At 39.2% G+C, this 25677-nt stretch overlaps 1 protein-coding gene across 1 annotated transcript in view; it reads right to left on the bottom strand.

Annotated features, from left to right (window-relative positions):
- LOC132121460 (thyroid hormone receptor alpha-like) overlaps positions 1-25677 on the bottom strand; it is a 121129-nt gene that overhangs the window by 50670 nt on the left and 44782 nt on the right. Inside the window, exon 2 of the mRNA XM_059530864.1 lies at positions 16505-16579. The gene's annotated coding sequence lies outside the window, so the exon portion shown is untranslated. The remainder of the gene's footprint in view (positions 1-16504; positions 16580-25677) is intronic.

Below are 25677 nucleotides of genomic sequence, written 5' to 3' on the forward strand. Positions count from 1 at the left end.
TCTATCTATCTATCTATCTATCTATCTATCTTTCTATCTATCTATCTATCTATCTATCTATCTATAATCTATCTATCTACAGTATCTATCTATCTGTCCGTCCGTCCGTCTCTCTATCTGTCTATCTACAAGATAAAAATAAAAACTGTAGCCATTCATGTGGCTCTGCCCACACTTTAATGATCACCCAGCTGTTGTCTAACACCCCCCCCCCCCCAAACACACACACCCTTATTACATAAAAAAAGAAATAGCATTCTGAAATCTGTTAGTACAGATATCACCTTCTGAGCCACGGAGTCAACCCCATTAAATCCATTTCCCCTAATCTGGGTAAAGCTGCCCCTGAGCAGGAAATACTTACTGCAGCACAGACCCGGGAGAAAAAAACCATTGTACTGTGATGCAAAGCCTGCACTGAGGAGGATCTGATTAGCAAAGTGCTTCTCCTTTGGGAGCTCTGACCAGCTTCGTTCTGGCATGTTTTGCCCAGAAAAACACCACTCCACTGGGCTGCAGACACGCTGCTCACACCGGGGGAAAAGCCCAGGGCAGCAACCCCATGGAGCTCATGCAGGAAATATATATCCACTCCCAGCGAGAGTGGGCTAAGAGTTTTAGAGACCACTGGCAAATACTTTATTCTTTTTTTAAGCATAAATTTAGATACATTTAGGGTCAAAACAAGAAAAAAAAAATCAAAATTTTTTTGAACAATTTCTTTCTCAGTGTGAGCAAGATAAAGGTGTGCTAAAGGTGTGAAAATAATCATTGTGAAAAACAAGATGTCACTCTTTCACACTCCTGAAAGTCAATGGAAGTTGATATGCAAGCAATAAACAGAAGTTTTCAGCACAGTATCCATTACACACTGATAACTGGAGCACCGCACACCTTCTTGTTTCTAATTTCAAGGCAGCTGATACACATTTACTGCATTACTGGTATAAAAAAAGGCATTCATTGGAAACACCCCTGAAACACTCCCATTAAAACATTAACATGTGCACAGAGAGGAAGTCCTCTCTTTCCTGCGGCATGGTGGTTACATATCCTGCTTTGTTGCCACAGCAACGGAGGGTTTGCTTTTGGTTTTGGTTTAGCATTTGATCTTTGACTGGGGTAGCATGTAGCAACAGAACGTTTCTGAGAACCACCAACTGTCCCAAGTTATGTACTGAGTCAGAGACCTTTTTCACTTTATGAGAGGCCCAAACTGAGAAAGAAAATATTCTATTTGCTGTTTTTATATTTTTTTATCTATTATTATTTATATGACCAAAAAGTAAGATGAAATTCTGATAGCTTGTTATGTAAATGAATGAGATTTATATAACAGTATGGCAGACTACTGTACCAACTTAAAGGCACAATATGTACGTTTTCGCCACTAGAGTTCACTTCGAAGCTTGATGACGTTACGAACAAGAGTGGAACAATGAGAGATGTCAAATATGTTCACGGATGTAATCTTTTTTTTTTGTTTGTTTTTTACCTGTACCTTCTAAAGTTTTTCAAACAGCGAATAAATTATACACAGAAAACGAGCATAGAACAATTACATTGTCAAGGAACAGTATAACCAACTTGAGTCTAGCGCGAATTCAAGCACTCTCAAAAAACTCCCCTTATAATCAGTAAAGTTGTCTATACGCTGTTTGATGAATGAATCTTCTATTTACATCACACGTACATCAGCACTTTGTTGTTTCTGATGAGAGAATTTGCAAGAGAGCAGAATTCAGTCAGTGAGACCACGCACTGAACTAAAAAATGCATTTCGCGATGACTCATCTGAACACCTCTGATTGGCCACGGCATTCATAAGCTCAACAGACTCGTGTGTGATTGGTTATACTGTGCAACACTGTAAAAATGCGGAATAAGAATCATGGTGCAACAACAATGAGCAGATCTAAATTTAATGCTGCAGTCAACACTTTTCATTTCATTTTATTTACGACAGCCATAATGGATTTAGTTTAACTATATACAGTATGTGCAGTGTCTTCCCCAAGTTTAAAACTACCTAAATATCCACTTTACCCACTAGCATCACAACCCTATCTGTGTAAGATCTAGACCCTATTAAACAACATCCCATCTAGCTATACTATGCCACACATTCCATAGTTAAATCCGTTTACATTTTGTTTAATTAAGCAAGGAGATGACATTACCTTGGGATACGATCCAGTTTGGCAAACAGTAAGAATTAACATATTAACTCAGGAAGGGACTTATAACTCAGGAAGGAATGCAGGCTCCATAGCTCTCGAGACCTGTTTGTGTGGTTGAACAACTCTTATGGGGATGTTTACATTAATTAAGCATTTGCAAAACTAATAACATGTGAAGCAGAGAATTAATTGAATTTGTTGAGTAGGTATCCAACCAACCAGAGCAGTTTCTTAAGGCAATGTAAGGAAATGGAGGCAGAAGGGTGACACACCACTGACTGGCTTACTTGTCTTCCTGCTGTTGGTATTTCATCTGGGTTAAAGTTGAGGCTATCATGAACTGGTTGGAATTTCAGCTTCGCTCCTATCCGACGACCCTAATCCCTCCCCACAGGAACTGCATCTGTATAGGTGGAAACACCTATACAGGTAACTCTGATTACGATCATAATCAAAAAAAAAAAAGAGGAAGAAATACGATAGAGCATGAAAGGGCAGTACAAACAAACAATGTCAAATGAGCAGTAACTTGTAGTACCATTTATATTGCATTAGATAGTTTGAGTAGGGACTAGGGATGCACCGTAATGGCATTTTCAGTTTTCTGCCGAAAGAGAAAAACGTCTGAGAGATGAAAATATATGATGCTGAGTACCTCATATCTTCATATGCTCTGATAATAATAACTTTGTAGGACTATATATTATTTGCATAATCTGATTCTGTCGCATTAAACTGAATAAAAATAATATTTTGATATTTAATATTAATTAATTTATTGTTACTTTCAATAAAAGTGTGATTTTATTTTATTGTCTTCATTGAAATTATTTAGTTAAAAAAGTCGTACAAATTACTTTATCATATTTAATAAAATAATTATTACAAAGTATTTACAGTTTTGGTTTTCGTCCAAGCGTATCCAAAATGTTCATTTTGGTGTGTCCCTAAAAAAAAAAAAAAAAAACATAGGTCCACACTGAAAAATTTAAACCCGCAAGTTTAAGTATTTTGAAAAACATGAAATAATAATAAGACTTTTTTTTCTTTTTTTTTACGTACAAGGTTTAAAATCAAAGCTGAATTCAGAATATATATAACATTTATACATTTATAATATTATTTTTATAATATATATGATTACAATATGTATAATATTTAGATATTATAATATTATAACATTTTACAGTTTACTTTAAAGGGGTAAAATAATTCCTATTTTCCACAAGTTGATATGATTCTTTAGGCTCTTAATGAAAAGTCTGTAGCATAGTTTGTTTAAAAAAACAAGATAGCAAAGTTGTGCGCATAGGATTGTGGGTGATTTGAGAGCGCGAAGAGTGCGAAGGCTACACATATGCATCCTTTCCTGTGTATGGGATATTTTTCGAACGAAGGACTCAGTCCTTGTTTGAAATTCCGAGGATCCTCAACATTGGAACAGTCCTTCGACGGATGTCGATGACGTAGCATCCTAGAAATACTGGCTTCCGAGGATCCTTCCTTGACATTGAGAAAAGCCTACTGTTTACTTTAGCCACATTCATAGTGAAACTTGCTAATTAGCACATTATTAGTAAAGGCGATTTCATTTAAATACATTATACTCACTGCTTCTGTATGTGAGGCTGGATCATGAATGATTTGCGCGAACAAACGCATTTAAGTAGAACAAGGGCGCATTTCCTTCAGATCCAAACATAAATTAATCCTCTTCGCTTTCAGTCACAGTAAATGACTACTGCTATGTTCATTATTACTTCCAACAACAAAACACCTCAATCAGTTAGGAGTCATGCTTGTCTGCATCTCGGACTGATGACGGCTCACTCAGGGCGGGTCTGAGGTAAGACACAAGTCCAGTCTGTGCTGAAACGCTGCTGTCAATCAAAAAATCATGGGATTGGCCTCCGACTGTGTGACGTCACACGGTCAGACGGCTCAATTTAAGAAAGGGGAAAACATTTAACGAGATTACAAAATAAACACTTGGATGATTTTTATCATTATAGGGTGGTTGTGTACACACACTGCCAACACACATTTCAGTTCAAACAACTTGTAAAAGTGCAGGTAGCATTATATGACCCCTTTAAGCATCTACTCTCAAATAAGACCATAATTTTACTTGTAAACCAAAGGATTCATGGACTATCAATTTGTTTTAGGTACTTCTTTATATTTAATATTTCATAATATGCATAAGTATACAATATGTCCATATTTATAATACTATAGTACTTATGCTGATTTCAATTATTTTCTTTGAAACTTAAATATTTGAAGAGATTGTAATTCATTCAATTACCCAAATAATATATTCGGATGAAACTATTATACCACGCATCCTGTGACAAATCTGCCACATCTGCGCACGGAAGTTATCAGTCTAAATGTTCTGCAAAATCAGTCAACGGTGAAAATTAATAGTACCGTCCAACAGTTTAACACTAATACTGGACATAAATGAACACGTTCAATATAAAGTATTCAAAACAGGTAAATTCTTATATTTGGAGTAAAGTTGAATTTAACTGCTGCATCAGTCATACAGCGCTCGTGAATGCATGCCTCATAACGTGCTCGACTCACCGCCACAGAAACAAGAATGAGATGCGTCCTAACATAAGTGTGGCATTAAACTCAGTTAGTGATGGCTCAATTAAAATAGTGCACATATATAAGCCATTCAGATTACTGGTTAAAGTGCAAAGAAATACCTTATATCTGCAGACGATGTTACGTCTGTTCATGGATGGAGACTTTGTAATGGCCAAAACTCTGTATTTTGCATGCATCACATTATAGCGGAATTTGCATGAAAATAACAACAAGGCAGCAGAGTGAACTTATTATCCATAGTGGTTTTCACGTAGTCCTTCTACGTCATCACCACATAGTGAGTGTTATAAGTTAAGTGATCAGTCTTTAAGAGAAGGACTACGTGAATAAGTTGGCTCTGCCGTCTTATTATTTTGTCTTTCCTTTATTTGTAACACCAAGAAAGAGTTAATCTCTCATGTTTGAGAAGAGCGCATTGCCGTGTACCAGCCATTACCAACTCCTTGTTTTCTTTCTCTTTCATTTAATTGATTTAACGAGTTATCCGAGTCAAAGCGTTACAACTATTTCATCGACTACAGGCTCTAATCAACTTTTGCGCGCAGATGCGTCAGTGTGTGTGAGAGAGAAATGCAGTGCTGAAGTGAAAAAGCTGGGCAGTTTGATAGCCGAATTATAATAGGCCGCCTAATAAAAATTAAAATAATAATATACATATACTTTTTTGTCTTACTGCCTACCCTACAGAAGAGGATGCTTCTGTGCTCAGGTCCAGATGTGGAGCAGCAGGTGCATCATGGAGCATCATCGTGAGGGATTCATAATCAAACTTATTAACTGATTAAACAACACAGTAATGTGTTTCCGAGGAGCGGGAGACTCTGTGTGCTAATCCAGCTACTTATCCTATCCTACCATCACCACCAGAGAGGATGCAGCAAAACAAACACACATTTATTGAATTTTCCCTCTTAAATAATAGTGTCACTGCACAAATAGCACCCATTAACAACACTCAACACATTACCAGCAAAAAATCTGATCAGTTCAATCCACCATATTCTTTTGAAGTATGGCACTTAAGTATACGTAGTAAATGAAATGTGAAAAAATATTGTCACATAACTAATGCTATGTAACATTTCTCCCACATTGCTACCTACAAAAAAAAATGTGTAAAACCTCTTGGATTTTTTTTTTTTAAATAAATAAATAAATAAATAACAGATGTCATGAACCTCTCAGAGGAAATCCACTAATTCATTATCCTACAAAACATAGCACATACTAAATTATTTCCATCTGTGGATTCATATCTTCGGATCTTCTTCATGCATTTTGAGTGACAATACCCAAGTTGTGTTTGCAGGAGGTCGATATTTCTCAATATTTCTAATAAGAGCTCAACATTTATGGTTATTATTTTTACCATGCCAGGTTTCATCAGTTCTTCAGCACTAAATAGAAGCTGACTATCTGGATAATTACAATGTGCATTTAAATGTGTCACTCTGGGGGGAATTTTTTTTTAAATATCACAACAACAACAACACAGTTTAGCAATAAAGATGACAGTTTTGGACAGTTTTGGACAGTTGACATACCAATAGTTCAATAAAACTCATGTTTGTTGATCTTGTGGTTTTATATCTTGCAAACTTAAATACCTGATATGTGTGTAATTTACTGACTGCTGCTGTTGGGAATATGGCTATTTAAATATGCCAAAGTAACACTATCTAGTCAGGAGAAAATGACAAATTGAGCCCCGAAGAATTGTTGTTTTGTACTTTTCATGTTTCATATTTCTTTATGTTGCAAATTCAAAATGACCGTGAGAAAGCTGTACAGATACTGCAAGCACTGCAAGCCGTTAAAATAGCAGCTTTTTTTAATCTGTGTACAAACGCCAGCAACCGTTCAATTAACAAGGTTCAGTACATGAACACAGCAAACAGATTGTCATTAACCTCCCAGTCTGTGTGCGTCCCATGCCGGGAGCTCCCCAGGAAGTCTCCACATCCAAGTCTGATCCACTTACAAGACTTAACAGAGAGGAAGTTTCTTTGTCTCTCCCTCACACACACAAACGCACACAAACCTACAGGCTATGGAAGTTCAAACAAACTTTTCAGGGTGGTTATGCACATATGAATCTCTTTGTATACGCTCACCAATTGAAAAAAAACTGCACACACTGCCACCTAAGCAGACAATTGCATTCATGTGTCTGAAAAATGATGTATATTCCTCTTCGCTTTCCTTTTCCTAATGAAGCTGATTAGACACCTGGAGAGTGGGGCACAAGAGCTATTCACACTGACACTACCCTGAGCGGTAACATATGAGCCTTTTAAATGAAGCATATGACATTTTAAATATGCAACTGGGAATTTATAATCACAAGGCAGTTAAAACTGAGTGAGCAATTCATATCAGCACTGCAAACCAGCGTGAAATCTCAGCTTTCCACAAAATAAAACAGAGTCGACACAAACAGGACAGCCACAATACCATAGATTACACACAGAGGCAAACATATACACATTTTCGAAATTTGGTTTTACGTTTGAAAATAAACTCACTGACTTTCTCAACCTGGAAAGCTCGAATCTGATTGGAAACATAGGAAAGAAAGTTGTTGTTTTTTCCTTTAAGAAGGAACCAATCTTAAAGGATGAAATAATCACTGAATTTGCCAAAGTTTGCCAGGTTAGTGAACAGCATTGCAGTACAACTGAGATGCTATTATAGTTATATTTTAAATATTTTGATATAGTTATATTTTTAATATTTAAATGTTTCAAAAGTATGCAAAGAAAATAAAAAAATACAAATAATGATAAAATAAAAAATGACAATCACTCACTGCTTTTAAACTGAATAACATTTGTAGCTTTAACAAGGAATAAATTTAATTTAATGTATTCAGTGAAGTTTATCAAAGACTACAGAATACCCAAGACATGTCACTCATATAGTTTGAATGGAAAAAATGCAACGCTCAATATGGCCGGTCAATCACAGGAAGCCAAGTCTCCTGAATGAAAGAGCCAATCACTTATCGGTACAGTCATCGCGTTACTGCAGCTGCCGTTAAAGTCCCGGTTGCTACAGAAACAGTCAGCGTTCTGAAACGTGCTCTTAGGACTGAACGTGTGCACTGGCTGACCTAGCCTTAAAAATAAGATTTTTATAATGCTATTTGAGCAAATTATACATTTCAAATAGGAAATTTAGCTAATCATAAGCTTAGTGAACAATCTTGTAAAATGTGATGTTTCCCCATTCATAGAGATAGGAGTTGGACTTGCATGCCCGAGCAGCATTTCAAAGATGGCCGCCGACTCCGAGTGACATGACTTGTCCTAAAAGGACTTTGAGAATATGCAAAGCTATTTTACATTTAATTATTCCATTTCTGTACTTGAATACTCACAAATCTAAAATCCTAAAGCATTGTTCAATATATCCTTGTTCCATCTATTTATTTGTGCTATTGCTTGTAATTTGTTCATTTGTTCGTATTTACTGAAAGCTCACTTAAATTTCAATAATGTTTGAACTTTACATTTCTTTGGCTAGTAGTTTTTGCTGTGTTAATGAAACTGGAATCGAGAACTGTAAAACTGAACTTGTATTTAACATTTTTGTCATATAAGCTTATCTATTAGAATACAGGATAATACAAGTCAAAAACAATGATAACAATAACTATTTTATTATTTTTTATTTTTTTGTGGCAGGGCCAGTGAAAATGTTGGTAGGGCAATTAAAAATGTGAAAAAATAAATACAAATAAAATTCTTAGCATTGGGTCCTGGACTAGCCTGTCCTAAAACTCTCAAATGAACATTTGTTAATGCAGCAATGTGGGAGGGAAGTGTCAAGAAATGGAACACACACTTTTCCCCTTGCTCTATTTACCTAATGTCCCAAATTAAAAGGCTATAGGAAAACCTGTGCAGTTTTCCAGTGAAGGAAAGCAAAAGAAACCAAGGGACGGGGCTGAGATTCATTCTATGTGCTCTATACAGATGGCCGATGGATCATTTTTTTCTTCCAGGAAACCATTCACTGATGCAGGGGTGGCATATTGCAGAGGTTAGAAAAATCAATGATGTGTATAAAAGGTCTGAGCATACGAACCTGTGTCAAAAGCCAGAAACACTCTTGCACGCGTGTACGCTACACTGTTGCATACTTTTGAGAAATGAGGGCCCCAGGACAGTATGTACTGTACTGTTCTGCACGCCGTTTGTTTTATCTGTGTGGGGGGATGGTATAAAGGTTTGGCCTGCCACTGCAGTGTAAGGGTTTTCGAGCAAGTGAGTGAACCAGGACGCATACAGGAAGAGATGCTGCAAAGATAATGCAGTATAGTGTGTGGAAAACAAAACCCTGGTGGATTACAAAAAAACTTCAGAGTAAAGGGGAAGATAAAAGCAGGGGGTTGAATCCAACATTCCTAAAAAAATGATAATAAATAAATAAAAAAACAAGGGAAGTGAGCTCCATAGATTCAAAATAGTAACCAGTCTAGTGGTGCCATTTATAATTTAATATGAGTGTTAATACTGGCGTGTCTTCCGTGTCTTTTTTCCATCACTTGAAATTTGTCCATTTTGAGTTGTTGTTACCAAAGGCAAAACACGTGAAGAAAAACTTTATTACAAAAAAGATCAGTCATAGGACTATTTTCTGTCATAAATCTCATACTATTCTTTTCTTTTTTTAAAGTTTCATAAAAATTCTGAATGGATAATAGCAAAGAAAGCGTGCAAAGCGTCACTCATCTTTAAGTCATCATGATCTCATGTAGTTCAGTTGTAATCAAGCACTGGGAGTGAACTCTGGTCATCTTACTTTATTTTCACTGGGTCCAAACTAGGCAATTTCTTGAGTGAGATCTTTATTCAATCTTTAGACCACTCTCTTCTTAAAAAAAAGGCTGCTCAAGGAAAGAGAGGGGGAGTAATGGAAAAGCAACATCCCACACAGATCTCACTGCTTACTTCATTTCCCCTCAGTGAGCTTGAAGTTCGTCAGGCCTCAGCAGCGTCGCAGCAGGTGTAATTTATGAGGTGTTAAGAATGTTAGACTGTAACTGAAAAATATACAGTAAACTCCAGTTCCCCCAACTCACCTCTAACCCCAAAGCGTGAAGCCCCTATAATAAAGGTATAGGGCCTCTTACTCCTTGAGAGTCCGCCAAAGAAAATGCATATCAAATTTGGCTCTGGTTACTTTTCTGCAACACCAATTTCAAAGAAAAAAGAAACAGAAGCATAGCTGTTCAGAAGCATATGTTATGTTTCCAAAGCTGATGTCCCCACCAGAATTTTCTAACTTGTTTAACCAGCAAGTTATTTGGTCAACCAGCCTCACCACTTGTGGTTTAAGGTTCAGCCACCTTCCAGACTATTAACACCAAACCAGCATAAACCAATATGGTTGTTCTTTTTGGTCTAGCTTGTGTTTTATTCAAGTAAAAAGTTCTGGAAACTTAACAGCTACCCATTAACTTTTGTATTTGTATGCTGCCCTGTCTTTATAAATGTACTTATTGGTATCAGTAATTTATTGGTACAGTGATTTATCATGTTGATCAAAACAGTTAACTTGGTTTGTTTGGTTATACATTGGAAAAAACTGGGGCATGTGACATGAACCAAGGGTTGTGAGCAGTCAATAATCCTATAGGTGCAGACTGGTGAACACTAAAGTCATATTCAGTATTGATATATAAATACACATTTTGTATTTTGGTTGCTTTTTAAACAGGGTTTAAAAGTTTATTTTAAAGTTATTTTAGTTACATTTCAATGTGTTTGAAAGTTAACCAAGACTGCATTTATTTAATCAAAAATTGTCACAGTGTCTGGGTTGTGTCCCTGGGGTTCCACTAGATGTCCCCCTTTCTCACAGTGTCTGTCACCTTATCACTTCCTGTTCCCTTATTTGGTCACCTTCCTCCTTGTTAGTATTGATTGTTCCCCACCTGTCTCCTGTTCCCTCATTATCCTTCTGTGTATTTATACCCGGTCTGTCTGAGTCTGTGTGACGGAGTCCTTGTTTAATGTCCTATAGTTATTCATGTCCGTCGCTTCTTGCCTTGCTTTGCCTTGTCTTCGTGTCTTGTTTATGTTTGATATTCTGGTTTTGACCCTGCCTGGACTGTTTACCCCTTTGGATTACCCTTTAATAAATGACTTACCTGCAATTGGTTCTATCTCCGTGCCTCATTGGATCCCTGCCGTGACAGAAGGACTCCGTCACACTAGGAACCAGCGGTATGTCATTTTTCCGTTCCCCAGCCAAGATGGCGGAGCGGCGAACCAAGTACCTTCGGTTGATCGCCCTCCGCCAAGAGGGCAATGAAGTGGGTGCCCTGGCTCAGGTGTTCTGGTCCCTGGCCGAGGGCATGGGCTACAACGATGCGGCCCTCAAGGACTATTTCAATGGCGGGCTGGATGATCCAGTGTCTCATGAGGAGATGGCGCAGTTAGAGACACTGGAATTCTGGGAATTCGTGCACTACCTGCAGCATCGGCTTCGGTGGGATGACCCAGCCACTTCGGTCTCTTCCGGTGGGGTGGTCGTCAGCCCAGCACCACTGCCCAGGATGGCAACCAGCCAAGCGCCACAACCCAAGATGGCCACCAGTCCAGCACCACTGCCCAGGATGGCTAACAGCCAAGCGCCACAGCATAAGATGGCCGCTAACCCAGCGCCAATGCCAAAATTGGCCACTTTTCCAGCGCCACAGCCCAAGATGGCCGCCAGCCCAGCGCCAATGCCCAAATTGGCCACCGGTTCAGCGCCACAGCCCAAATTGGCCACCGGTCCAGCACCACAGCACAAGGTGGCCGCTAACCCAGCGCCAATGCCCAAATTGGCCACCGTTCCAGCACCACAGCCCAAGATGGCCGCTAGCCCAGCGCCAATGCCCAAATTGGCCACCGGTTCAGCTCCACAACCCAAGATGGCCGTCAGCCTAGCGCCACAGCACCAGATGGCCGTCAGCCTAGCGCCACAGCACAAGATGGCCGTCAGCCAAGCGCCACAGCACAAGATGGCCGCTAACTCAGCGCCAATGCCCAGATTGGCCACCGGTCCAGCGCCACTGTACAGGATGGCCGCCAGCCCAGCGCCAATGCCCAAATTGGCCACCGGTTCAGCGCCACAGTACAAGATGGCCGCCAGCCCAGCACCACAGTACAAGAGGGCCGCCTGTCCAGAGTCATGGCCCAAGATGGCTGCTTGCCCAGCGCCGTTGCACAGGATGAGAGTCTCAGTTGACCCTCCGGAGTCGAGTCAGGTTCCAGTTGACCCTCCGGAGTCGAGTCAGGTTCCAGTTGACCCTCCGGAGTCGAGTCAGGTGCCAGTTGACCCTCCGGAGTCGAGTCAGGTGCCAGTTGACCCTCCGGAGTCGAGTCAGGTGCCAGTTGACCCTCCGGAGACGAGTCAGGTGCCAATTGACCCTCCGGAATCGAGTCAGGTGCCAGTGAACTCTCCAGAGTCGAGTCAGGTGCCAGTGAACTCTCCAGAGTCGAGTCAGGTGCCAGTGAACTCTCCAAAGTCAGGGCTAGTCACCGCTGATCCTCCAGAGACTAGGCTAGTCACCGCTGATCCTCCAGAGTCAGGGCTAGTCACCGCTGATCCTCCAGAGTCAGGGCTAGTCACCGCTGATCCTCCAGAGTCAGGGCTAGTCACCGCTGATCCTCCAGAGTCAGGGCTAGTCACCGCTGATCCTCCAGAGTCAGGGCTAGTCACCGCTGATCCTCCAGAGTCAGGGCTAGTCACCGCTGATCCTCCAGAGTCAGGGCTAGTCACCGCTGATCCTCCAGAGTCAGGGCTAGTCACCGCTGATCCTCCAGAGTCAGGGCTAGTCACCGCTGATCCTCCAGAGTCAGGGCTAGTCACCGCTGATCCTCCAGAGTCAGGGCTAGTCACCGCTGATCCTCCAGAGTCAGGGCTAGTCACCGCTGATCCTCCAGAGTCAGGGCTAGTCACCGCTGATCCTCCTGAGTCAGGGCTAGTCACCGCTGATCCTCCAGAGTCAGGGCTAGTCACCACGGATCCTCCAGAGACTAGGCTGGTCACCGTTGACCTTTCAGAGTCAAGTCAAGTCACCGGTGATCTTCAAGGACTGAGTCAAGTCACCGGTGATCTTCAAGGACTGAGTCAAGTCACCGGCGGTCTTCAAGGACTGAGTCAAGTCACCGGCGGTCTTCAAGGACTGAGTCAAGTCACCGGCGGTCTTCAAGGACTGAGTCAAGTCACCGGTGGTCTTCAAGGACTGAGTCAAGTCACCTCTGATCTTCATGAACAAAGGCAAGTCACCATTGATCTTCATGAGCAAATGCAAGTCACCAATGATCTTCATGAGCAGTGTCAGGCCAGCACCAATCTTCTGGAGTCCAGTAAGGACACCAGGGGATTACCAGAGTTTTGTTGTCCCATTGATCCAGCCGCACGGAGGTCTGCTCCGCCTTGGGGGGCTCTGGTCCTGACCACATGGCTGTGGTGGTCTTCTGCTCCGCCCTGGGGGGCGCTTGCCCTGACTACACGGTTGTGGTGGTCTTCCGCTCCGCCCTGGAGGGCTCTGGCCTTGACCACAAGGGTGTGGTGGTCTTCTGCTCCGCCCTGGGGGGCTTCATGTTGTTTTTTTCCTTTGGTTTTTGTGTTAACGTCTGTCCCTGTTCCTTTCTGTTAGTCTGGCCCTCCGTCCCTCCCCCTGAACCTCCTCCTGTCCTCCTCCCTCCTGGTCTTTCTGTGTTGTGTTTACATTCTAGTGCCTGTTCCCCATGTTTTTCTTTTCTGGCCCTCCGTCCCTCCCCCTGAGCCTCCACCTGTCCGCCTCCCTCCTGGTCTCTGTTTTGTGTCTGTCGTGGAGCGTCTGGGAGCCGCTCCGTAGAGGGGGGGTACTGTCACAGTGTCTGGGTTGTGTCCCTGGGGTTCCACTAGATGTCCCCCTTTCTCACAGTGTCTGTCACCTTATCACTTCCTGTTCCCTTATTTGGTCACCTTCCTCCTTGTTAGTATTGATTGTTCCCCACCTGTCTCCTGTTCCCTCATTATCCTTCTGTGTATTTATACCCGGTCTGTCTGAGTCTGTGTGACGGAGTCCTTGTTTAATGTCCTATAGTTATTCATGTCCGTCGCTTCTTGCCTTGCTTTGCCTTGTCTTCGTGTCTTGTTTATGTTTGATATTCTGGTTTTGACCCTGCCTGGACTGTTTACCCCTTTGGATTACCCTTTAATAAATGACTTACCTGCAATTGGTTCTATCTCCGTGCCTCATTGGATCCCTGCCGTGACAAAAATACAATACAATTTAAAACAAATGCTGCCTATTATAATATATTTTACCATTTAATTTATTCCTGTAATGGCAACATGCTGATTTGGTGCTCAATAAATGTTTCTTATTATAAAATAATGTTGAAAACAGCTGTGCTGTTTTTGTGGAAACTGTGGCACTGTGATTTCTTTCTTTTTCTCTGAATCCTTTAATGAGTAGAAAGTACAAAAGAACATTTATTTGAAATAGAAATCATTTTTAATGCTTTTACTGTCATTTTTGATCGATTTAATGCTTCCTTGCTGAATAAATATAAATTTGTTTTAAAAGAAAAATAAGAGTTAGTATTCATTTATGTGGGGACATCCATCAAAACAAGTTAATTTAATAAATAAATGTGCTCAAATATGTTTTTCTTCAACTTCATAACTCAATAGATAGGCTATTCCTTTTCCACTATTCAGTGACGTGACATACAGCCAAGTATGGTGACCCATACTCAGATTTCATGCTATGCATTTATCCCATCCAAAGTGAACACACACCCGAAGCAGTGGGCAGCCATTTATGCTGCGGCACCCAGGGAGCAGTTGGGGGTTTGGTGCCTTGCTCAAGGGGCACCTAAGTCTAGGTATTGCCGGCCCGAGACTCAAACCCACAACCCTAGGGTTAGGAGTCAAACTCTCTAACCACTAGGCCACAACCTCCCATTTTCAGCAGGAACACATATTTGTTCATCTGAGAACATGTTGCTCCGTTTAGGGGTGCTCTCTCCAGCTGGTATTATCTAGTCTGCTGCTTTTTTTTTCTAAAGCCCTCAGACTAGGGCCAGGATTACATGCAATTATGCTTCATAGAGCAGCTGCCTGTGGGACAGTAGAGAGAAAGAGGAAAACTGCTTTCATTCTTGACACAGCTAAGCTTCAGCAGTGGACAATCTAGCTGCTGACAGGTGTAGAAAACACCTCCTAATCCAAAAGATCCCGTAATTGTTTTTCAGCTTGAGACCCTAGGGCAGTACATCTGTTATACTGGGATAACCTGCTGGAAAAATAAATACTCTATGAGAACAAAAAAAAAGTTTGCATGTCTACACTCAAAGGGTGTTTAATTCCATTTGAAGCTATTAGAAACTCTCATCGCTGGAAGGGGCACGTTTTTTCAGCCTGACATACAGTAGGTTGGAATTCTGAGAATGTGTGTCTCCTATTTCCTTCTTAAGAACGGCTAGACTAAATGCCATTTATACCAAGGCTTTTGAACACCAGGTTACCCCTCCCAATAAAATTCACAAGAGTAAACAGTATGTTTCCCGCAACTTCTGGGCCATCAAATTTGACCCTATTTGGTAGCTCAGTTGAGCCAAGAAAGTCTCACAGAAGCGGCCAGCGCTATATGTTACTCAGTGGCATGCTACCACATTCTGTCATTCTGAACCAGAAATACATTTAGAGTTTTAAAGGAAAGTATCTGCTTTCTAATGGCATAACTACACTTACACTTCATTATGTTTAGTTAAATGCTGGTAATCATAAATAATTGTCAAAAAAAAATGTATGCATGTATTTATTTTTTTATTTATTTTATATTATGTTAATTTATTTTATTAAAACATTTTCAAAGGTTTGGGGCAGATATGATTTTTGAATGTTTTTAAAAGAAGTCTGTTGCATTTATTTAATAATAATAATAATATAATAATAATAATAATAATGTGAAACATTATTACAATTCAAAATAACTATATTCTATTTATATAAATGAGACTACATTGTATTATATTTGTACGGAGCCCCGCACATGAATGCAGGAAAAAATATTAGGGTAAATCATGTGCACGATTTACTAATTCGTTCCCTCAATGTACTAAAACGTGAACACGATTAGTATTGCGTTCCCTCGATTTACTATTTTGTTCACTCGATTTATAATTTTTGCGCACATTTTCCTAATTCGTTCGCTCGATTTGCTAAATCGTGCGCACAATTTAGCAAATCGAGTGAACGCAATAGTAAATCGAGGGAACGCAATAATAATCGTGTGCACGTTTTAGTACATTGATGGAACGAATTAGTAAATCGTGCGCACAATTTATTTATTTTTTCTTGCATGTCATGTGCGGGGCTCGGTATATTTGTATTTGTGTTTTTTTATGAGCTTTTTTAGTACTTTTTTATTTGATGAAGATATAGTTAGAAAGAACAGCTTTTATTTGAACTAGAAATTTTATGTAACACTACAAATAATAATATTTTTATTACAAATAAATAACTTTAACAGATTTGGACAACGACTTCAAGGTAAAAGGAATGATTATTAATATTATTATTTTTTTTTTTCAAAAACAGCAAAACACAAAACAGTCAAACGTTGCCTCTTACAACTCATTCTACTGGAGTGTGTCACAAACATTCAGGTACTGTACAAGACAGAGAGGGAAGGCCACATAACCTACCAGTGTTCTGTTGTGCTTTGTCTCTGGTTAATGGTTTCCCCAGGCCGGGGTTTGCTGGGACTGTAGTCCGCCGTCCTGTAAGAAATCAAAAAAGGCTTGTTCAGAGTGGGTTCAGAAGCAGAATATGGAAAACAAACAGGCAAGGCCACACAGTACAAAGGCTAACAAAGAAAAATAACCGCCCTAGGCTTCTCCTCTTCCTCCCCACAAACTCCTTCCTTCATTTGAGCTTTTCCTTTAGTCTTGATGGAAAGATAATCTCCCACATCCCTATACCAACCCTGAAGTGAATAGGCTGTTTACAGAAAAAACACAGATAACTGTCTGCTAAGCACCGCTGCACCCTTTACTAAAAACACCGTGTTCTTCTTTTTAAGTGCGGGCTGGTACATCTTCTGTTACTGTCATCTTGTTGAATTCCAGCGGCTGCAACAGGTATTAACATGTACACTCCTGAAATGTCTCAAATCAACGGATGATTGTCATCACAAAATTATAAGGCAATAGTAACCACCTGAACCTAAAGGAACTGTTCCGAAAAACACACAATCTATGGTGGACTAGCAGCACTAGGTTGCAGGTCTAAACCTCTGGGGTTAATCTTGTTATATAATAAGATTTCAACAAGACCTTTTTGGTGGGAGGGTTTTTATTTCATCATGTTGCAATAAAAAGAAAAAAAAAAGAATGGATGAACTCAGATGTCACACGGACTAAAGACAAAAAGGGAAAACCTAGGTTCGGGGGGTATGTAAATAGTTGTGGAGGCGCAGGACATGAAGACAGGCTTCTGACAGGCCAAATTTGTGCCTGATTAGCTCAGGTCAGAGATCAGACTATATGTTTGCTCAAAGGAGTTATGCCAAACTCCTACAATGGGAGACCAAGTGCAGTATGACTGAATGCACCAGAATTTATACAATTATAATCTAGTCCATACAGTGATTACTTTACTAAACACACTTAAAAGTTTCTACTTTGTAGGAAGCAGAAAAAAGGGATGGGAAAAAAGGGATTGGCTTAGTTATAACTCAGAGCAATAGTTAGCTCTCTCTTTTTCTCTCTAAGTGGCCTGTTGCAAATTACGGCTCATTTTATCGAATTATACATCTAAATGTATAGAAATTGTAAAAATGACTTCATGCAATATATATATATATATATATATATATATATATATATATATATATATATATATATATATATATATATATATATATATATATTGCATACTAATTGTAATAAATATACAAAACATATTAAATGTAAAAAAATTAAATAAAATATCATATACACATAAAACTGGACATTTCCCAAGGCAGGGCCCACTTCTGAGGATTTTAATAAGTCTTCCAATTATTTAAATTCAGCTATATTAACATAAATTCTTTTAAAAAACACTACAAATAAAGTCACATTTTATTTGTTTTTTATTACATAGCAGGTTTGATTTGACCTTTGAATATTGTCACAGACAAAGTGCACAGGAGACAAAAAGGTTGACCTTTCCAATAAATACTCAACTTCTAATCAACACCTATTCTAATCAAGTCACTTTCAGTGCCATTTCTTTTCTTTAAAAAAAAAAACAAACAAAAAAAAACATGGGGTTACAAAGCAGGTACAGACCAAGATTTTTATAACTGCTCCATCTTACGCTATCCTGGTGTGAAACACACTTCAAATCCTTTTTGGTCGTTTATTTTTGAGAGTGAGTCTGTTGTCAGTTGTAAGAGAGTTACATGAATGGACAACATTGTGTATGAAAAAAAACAAGAATGTAACAGCAAACTGGTCTCCTGCCGACACTGTAGGAATGAAAACACATTGCAGTGACTAAAGCTGAACGATCCACTGAATATATGAAATGGTGAAATGGTTGTGGTACTCAGCAGTGTAGTCTAGATTCAGAGAAGGTTTAGCTTCCTCTGGGGAAGACGGGAGGAAAAATGCAGGGGGCTCTTTCTTTAAAAGGCTTCGTCTCAAATTGCTAATAGAGTCCTTGTTTTAATTACAGATCTGACATTGATGCTCTAGATATAGATAACAGATCTAAAGCCACTGAGTTGAAAGCCGACAGTATTAGCTCTCGGATCGCTGAAATAAATCCTCATGCTGTTACTCTTGTCTCCATCAGAGGGTTTGGGTGTACATTTATCTGACATCCAAATTAATCCCATCCTGCCACGTCCAGGTACAAGATCTGAGACAGACCACTATGCCTTGATTTTTTTTTTTTTTTATGTATGTTTTTGTAGTTTGTAGTTCTATGTGGGCAGTTCATATAAAATTTTGCAGACATTTTTGTTGTTGGTGTTGTGTTTGGAACTTGATTCGTCATATTGTATTCAATGCAATCTCAATCATTCATTTTTTGTGACTTAAAGGTGCTGTATGTACGATTTTGACTCTACTAAAGCATAAAAATACCATAATATGTTTGCCAATATTTAGGAAACCTGCTAAGTAAACATACTTGTTTATCTGAAAAACAATGCTACAGTCAGTTATTCTCCTTTGAAAATGTGCGTTCTGGGATGGAATGTCGGTCTTTGTTTTGGTTTGTGAAACCCGCCCACTGCCAGTTTACCCAATTGTATTTCGGTATCCCAGGTTGCCAGATGGTGGAAAACACAGCATATTTTATTTCATTAATTGTCAAGTGCACACATTCCTGGTTGTTTCTAGCAACCTGTGTACGTTAAGTCTGAGGAGGAGGGGCCTGGTGAAGAGAACCCGCTCCAATATTTTGAATTTGGACTGCAAAACCAAACCAAACTTAAAACTATGTCTGTCAACATAATGCGTTAACCTTACCATGTTAAAATAATTTTACGCAAATACATTACTGAAGCACAATTTCTATCTAAACCTTTAACCTGATTTAACATTTTTGTGTGATCAGATCAGTTTAATCCACTAAACTCTGGAAAAGTTTTCAGTCCAATGATCCAGTAAGCAAATGCATTCAAACAATCGTTCCAAAACAGCACTAATGTAAGAAAACCAAGCTGATGACATCAGAGATGGCACAGAGAATAGTCTCACATTGCAAGTAATTTATGAACTTCTGCATCCTCTTTAAGTGTGTGCTTAAAGATTCCCCCAATACTGTTTAATTACACAGGCAGGCTAATGCCTGTCATATTTTAGGCTTGCTGATCTATGCATGTCCTGCCTTGCTTTGTCTGTACACGTTTTCTTCAGAACGTGCAAGAATCCAAAAGACAGTGATTTTCCTAATTTTGGGGACAATGGAACATTCATATACACATGAAACAACCGGATGTTACAGATTTGAACAAGTTGAATCACACAAATAAATGTAGATGTAAGATGCAATTTTTTTGTTCAGATCAAAATGTTATGACATTTTACTGTATGTATGTCACAACTGTAAACTTAAACTGTGAACCTTTAAAGCAGGGTCTAAAAATATATATTATCTTTTTTATAAATTACATTTTATACAAATAGCTGCAATTAACTAAAGAATCCTTCAAGCACTTGAATTTTTTCCAATTAGTCACAAAAATTGTTTCAATAATGTTGAATGTTACAGGGACTGATATTGCAAATGCAGATCCCACTGTGTTCTGGTTAAACAATTTTTATTTATTTATTTGGTGTCTTCTTAATGCCAGCTTTCCTAAAAATATATCCTATTCCTAAAATAACAAATATCCTAATATATCGCCCTGCTTAGAGTATTGCAATATATCGTTTCGCAAACCCTGGATCATGATACGTATCATATCGCAAGATTCTTGCCAATACATAGCCCTAATCTGAACCATACTAACCTCACATACACCATGAATGTGCAACATCAAATGCTTCCTAAAAACTGGCTGCAGATCCTCTACCACACTCAGCAGCTTTCACATAACCAAGCAGCCAGCCAAAATGCTCTATATAAAATGCAGTCTGTTTGTCCCTCTCCCAGTGATTTGGCTGCTGTTTTATTTGTGCTTGTGATTACACACGCTGAGCAGGCATGCTGCCACACCTCCACGTGGAACCAGCCTAGCACACACACCACATATAAAAAAAAACAAAAAAAAAAACAAAGAACACATGGTCCTTTGACATTATTTCAAACTAATCAGAGGCATGTTTTGGTTTTCTTAATTCAGATGTTTACTGAAGTTTGTTTCCAGAATACTCAAAACGTTAATAAGTATTGTAAAAAAAAAAAAAAAAAAGTATTAATAAGTAAGCACTGGCTACATTCATACTGGCAGCACACTTCCAAATCCAAATCAGAGCAATGACAAAATGACATCTGCATCGATGCAGGGTTCAAAATGCCAGTCATGTGGTTACATTTTTTCCACGAATTCAGTATTTTCCATTTTTTATTTTCTGGATTCCATTTAATTGTTTTGTTTAATTTTAATAAATCTTATAATGTATTAAGATCTTTTACAAAGTGAACTTTACTATTTAAATTAAAACATGGATGGAAATTTTTTTATATTTCTTAAAAGTAATGTGAACACTTTAGAAAATGGAACACATATTCACTATTAACTAAGAGTTTTCCCTAAATAAACTTCGAATTTGCTGCTTATTAATAGTTAGCGAGGTAGTTGTTAAGTTTAGGTATTGGGTCAGGTTAAGGGATCTAGAATATGATCATGCATAATAAGACATTAATATGTGCCTAATAAGTACTAATAAACAGCTAGTATGCTAGTAACATGCATGCTAATAAGCAACTAATTAATAGTGAGAATTGGTCCTTAAAATAAAGTTTTCCCAAAATAATGTAATAATAAACTAAATTGTCAACACTCTTATTATAGCTTTGTACAGTACATTTTACTGGACAACAGTACTATATTTCTGTCATAATTTCTTAAGCGTAAACCAGACTTTTATTTTGAGGGATTGTGGTCAAGATCTTTGGGTTTTGATGAGTCTGTGAAATTATGAAACTGTGGCACTCATTCACACAGACATAGCAGTCTTTTCACTTTTAATACCCACATACACTAGTCCATATTTGATTAACTGTAAATCCCTACTTTTGATTTATTCATCCAAATTCTGTCATTCTGCGTAATATACAGCAAATTCCATTTTTATGACTGGGTTCCACAATTCCATCTGCCCTACAGACAGAAGACCACCAGACAGCGTCTCCTCTCTCATGAACAACAAGTCTGTGTGAACAAGAGTTCAAGCATGTGTTTAACCTTCAGAATGTAGTGTACAATCGTCTGTCAATGAGCTATGAGAAGGAAGTGATGTCAAAAGCGACTGAGCAGAGAAAACCCAGCCCTGAGATTGGAAAAATTTCATCCATTTCATCATTTGAAAATTATTCACAGAAAATAAGACACCAAACAAAGTGAGCAGAGTGTTTGTCTGTTCTCTAATAAGCTGACATGAGTCTTGCTTGAGTATTGTTTGATTAATAATGCGCTTTGATGATAACCCTAGAGTTTTGATCTAAACTGTGTGGGCCGCTGCTCCACGGGAAACGCATCAGAACCCGATCCAATGCGAACATAAAAAAGTGCTACCTCCTGTGAGAAGTGTAAGATAGCAAGTGAAAAACCAAGAGGAAGAGAGATAGAGAGCAACCAGCTTCTCTTGTTCTGGTTCAAGACCTTGCTCTTTCCTTTTTTGGTTGATCCCAAACTCCCACGGCCTGGGGCATTAAACTCTTTAGATCATTCAAAAACAAAACATGGGCACTCCTCTGGGACACCAGCACATGGCACACATCCTGTAGACGGCACTTTCAAATATCTGTGGTCTGTTTGGTCTGGAGGATGGATGCAAAAGAGTGCATGATGGGAGTTTAAGTATTGAAAGAAGGGCCTAAGCATGTTGGCAAAATATAAGTATTAATGTAGCTTTACTCTTCTGAGCTCATTTCAAATAGGGTATATCATTCCATGTGTATGCGTTCATAGCATTACACTGAGGACAGTTTAATGATTAATGTTGCTAGTATAAGAGGCTGTTATCTGGAGGGTTTACAGAGGTCTGAGGGAAGGGCAGTTCCAGGAGAAAGGGAAGAGGACACGTATGAGTCAATCTCCCAAGCTGTATTTCGGCCTGCGATACTCCCATCCGCCTACCACTCTGCTTATGGTACATTCCACTTCATAATGACTTTCCATCCTGACACCAACCACCACTAAGCCCTCCACGCTGCGTCTGTCTAAAGGACAAATATACACACACATCATAAACATGCAAATAACACCTTCGTAATCCACCACACAAAGAGACACACATGCAGAGCCTGAAGTAATGTGACATCTATGAAAAGCAATTTGCATGTGTGCAGATATATATATACACACAGAAAGGTTGTCAAAATACCAACTTGTCAGTAGTAGATACAAAGAGGGAAAATATTACTATAATCAAATATCCAAAGATAAAAATAAAAATCATATCAACAATTTATGCAATACCATTCCAATACTCAACAAAAAGTTCAATACAGTACAGTATATATCTCCGTTTAAATATGCCTTAAAAACCTTTTCAAATATCATAAAATGAAATTATTTAATTACTGTCAAAGTCTAATTATGGTGCATTTGACATCCCTAATACATGAATGAATCATCAGCTATTTATCAGATAGAGTTTAGACATTGTAAAAGTTCCTTTGTGAGGCTTGCATATGCAATTCCATGTTTGTGTATGTAAAAATTCAGCCATGGTGTCATTACAAGGGCATGGCTTAGGCCCAAGTCAAAGAGCCAATTCAGCGAGGGAACAAATGCATCTTGAGCAGCAATCAAACAGGAGACGAGAGAATAGGCAGAGTGAGTGAGATAGCATAACAGACTGAGAAAGTGTCCATGTTTTTCTGAAGGAAGAGACAAGGCCACATTGAGTAGCAAACCACAGCTGGGTAGCTCTAGGTCGTGAGTAGGTTAGATCAGGGTTAGGGGCTGGGTAGGGGAGAAGACAATGCCGCTAGGCTTGTCAAAAGTCTAATTAATGGCCGGGTGTCCAGTGTGGCTTACAGTTCTCTCGCATGGGGGGATGGGAGAGAGAATGAGAAGCGCAGAACGTTTGTGTGTAAATGTGGCGATTGTGCTCATGACAGAGAGGAGAAGAGAGAGTGAGAGACAGAGAGGAAGAGAGAATTTAGGGTTTGTGTGGTTGGACCAGTTTTGAGAATCTCTGCTGCGCTGGCACGAGATAAAACTACTTGTATGTAAATACAGCTAGTAGAAAAAAATATGAAAATACACAAAGCACTGAAGAGCCTAAATAAAATCCCATCCACTGTTTGGAAGTACCTTCCCCCAGCCCTTCAGCAAGGTCATTATTAAAGAATAATTGACAGGAAAACTGACTGGCTATTTGGAATAGTAAATCCTTGTTTAGCTTTTCCAGATGGAACAGACAAAGCTTCTAATTAATCCAGTTACGATGTCTCCTTTAAATATACCATACCATTGTGAGTAGAGGAAAGACCAAGTGGGCTTAAATCTGAGCTGTGGTCGAAAATAATCATTAAGACCCAGTCCAAGATTAAAGGAAGGATCTAAACTAGGATTTGACCTGCTTTAATCATGCAAATGAAGTTAAAAAAGTAACCATCTTAATTGAGCCTTCGCCGGGTGCTTGATTGACAGGCAATCTGACCAACCATAATGCTGAATTTTGTCTGACAAACAAACCAGACAAGAGAGTAGATTAACACTGGTGGACTTGAACTTGAAAAAATTATGTCTACTGATGTCTTTCCATGGTTAAAACAAGATAACTTCTGATGTTCATTCATGTTTATTTCATGATATAACTAGTAAAGAGACAGAGCTGATCAGTGATTTTTTTGTTGCATCTAAAATGCCTTATATTGCAACGCATCAAAGCAGTCAAAACAGCACAATCAAGAATAAATAAAGTTGCCAACATTTACTAAACTGTGGTACAAAAGCATCTGCCCTCTATGCCAGCATCATAAGTGAAACAGAGCCTTATAAGTGTCCAATCTGGAACATTCTCCATAGGCAGCAACTTGAATAATGCCTTGTGCTACTTACACAGAGATTATCAAAGTGTGTTTTAAAATTGCCTTCCCAGGCAAGGATATGTACAATGCTATCTCAAACTTTTAGGTTTCGATGGAAGCAGAAGGATTAAAGTACTGACCTTTTGGAACAACTTTTGCTTTGGTAATGTGCCTATGATGGCCAATTTCCTACAATGATAAGCTCAAATACACCAGCCTGGAAGTTTCTGGTGATCCTGAAGACCTTAATTAGCTGGTTTAGGTGTGTTCAATAAGGGTTAAAGCTAAATTTTTATGGAAGGTGGCCCTCCAGGAGGAGGACTGGAAACCCTTTGGTCAAAAGAGAAGAAAACAGGAACAAAGTAAAAAAAAATTGATACAACAGTTGAAGTATCTACATTGGTTGTCATGCTAATTTTTGATGAGGCTAGTCACTACCAGGGGACGCCTATAGTCTGTCCTTCCTGTCCAAACATTTTAACCTCTGTCCCCTAGACGCCTGCAGAGCCTTGAGCGAACAGTCTTCCTCACAGCCCTCAATCAAGTTGCTGCGTCAAGCCTAATCATGTTCCGGCCATTTTGATGAGGACAAACACTGATGCAAACAACTCAATTCACATCAGAGATTGTGACAACACCAGCGATTTCCTCAGTAGAAGTCCCTGGCCTTGTATCATCCACTTGATAACTGTCCCAGACAGCCCTTTGTCAAAAAAAAAAAAAAACAACGCATTAAACATTGTCACCCTGAGTGCATTAACCCTGCTTCACTAGGCCACAGTATTAGATGGGATGCTTTCACGACTCACTTCTGGGAAACATCACAGCACCCAATAAAGATCTATGCTCATTCACACATCCGTATCTAATGAGGGCAAACAAGGTCATGTGACCATCACAGAGCCACCACATGGAGTGGAACGTCAAAGTCCACTAGCCATTACAGACATTAAATAGGAAGAGCAGGGAAAGATGATTCACAAGGAAGGGAAGGCAAGGTGGAAAGGACAAGCCAAACTCTATAGTGCGATTACAGTGACATACAAAAGGACAAGCAGAGTACAAAAAAAGAAGGAAACAAAAACCTGCAGGAGGGAAAGACCCAGAGATTTTTTTTAATTACAACAGTCATAAAAGTCAGTTGGAGGCCTTAAGTTACTAGCACGATCTGAGA

The sequence above is a fragment of the Carassius carassius genome, chromosome 39 (assembly GCF_963082965.1).
Source record: "Carassius carassius chromosome 39, fCarCar2.1, whole genome shotgun sequence".
In the NCBI taxonomy this organism is placed as follows: Eukaryota; Metazoa; Chordata; class Actinopteri; order Cypriniformes; family Cyprinidae; genus Carassius; species Carassius carassius.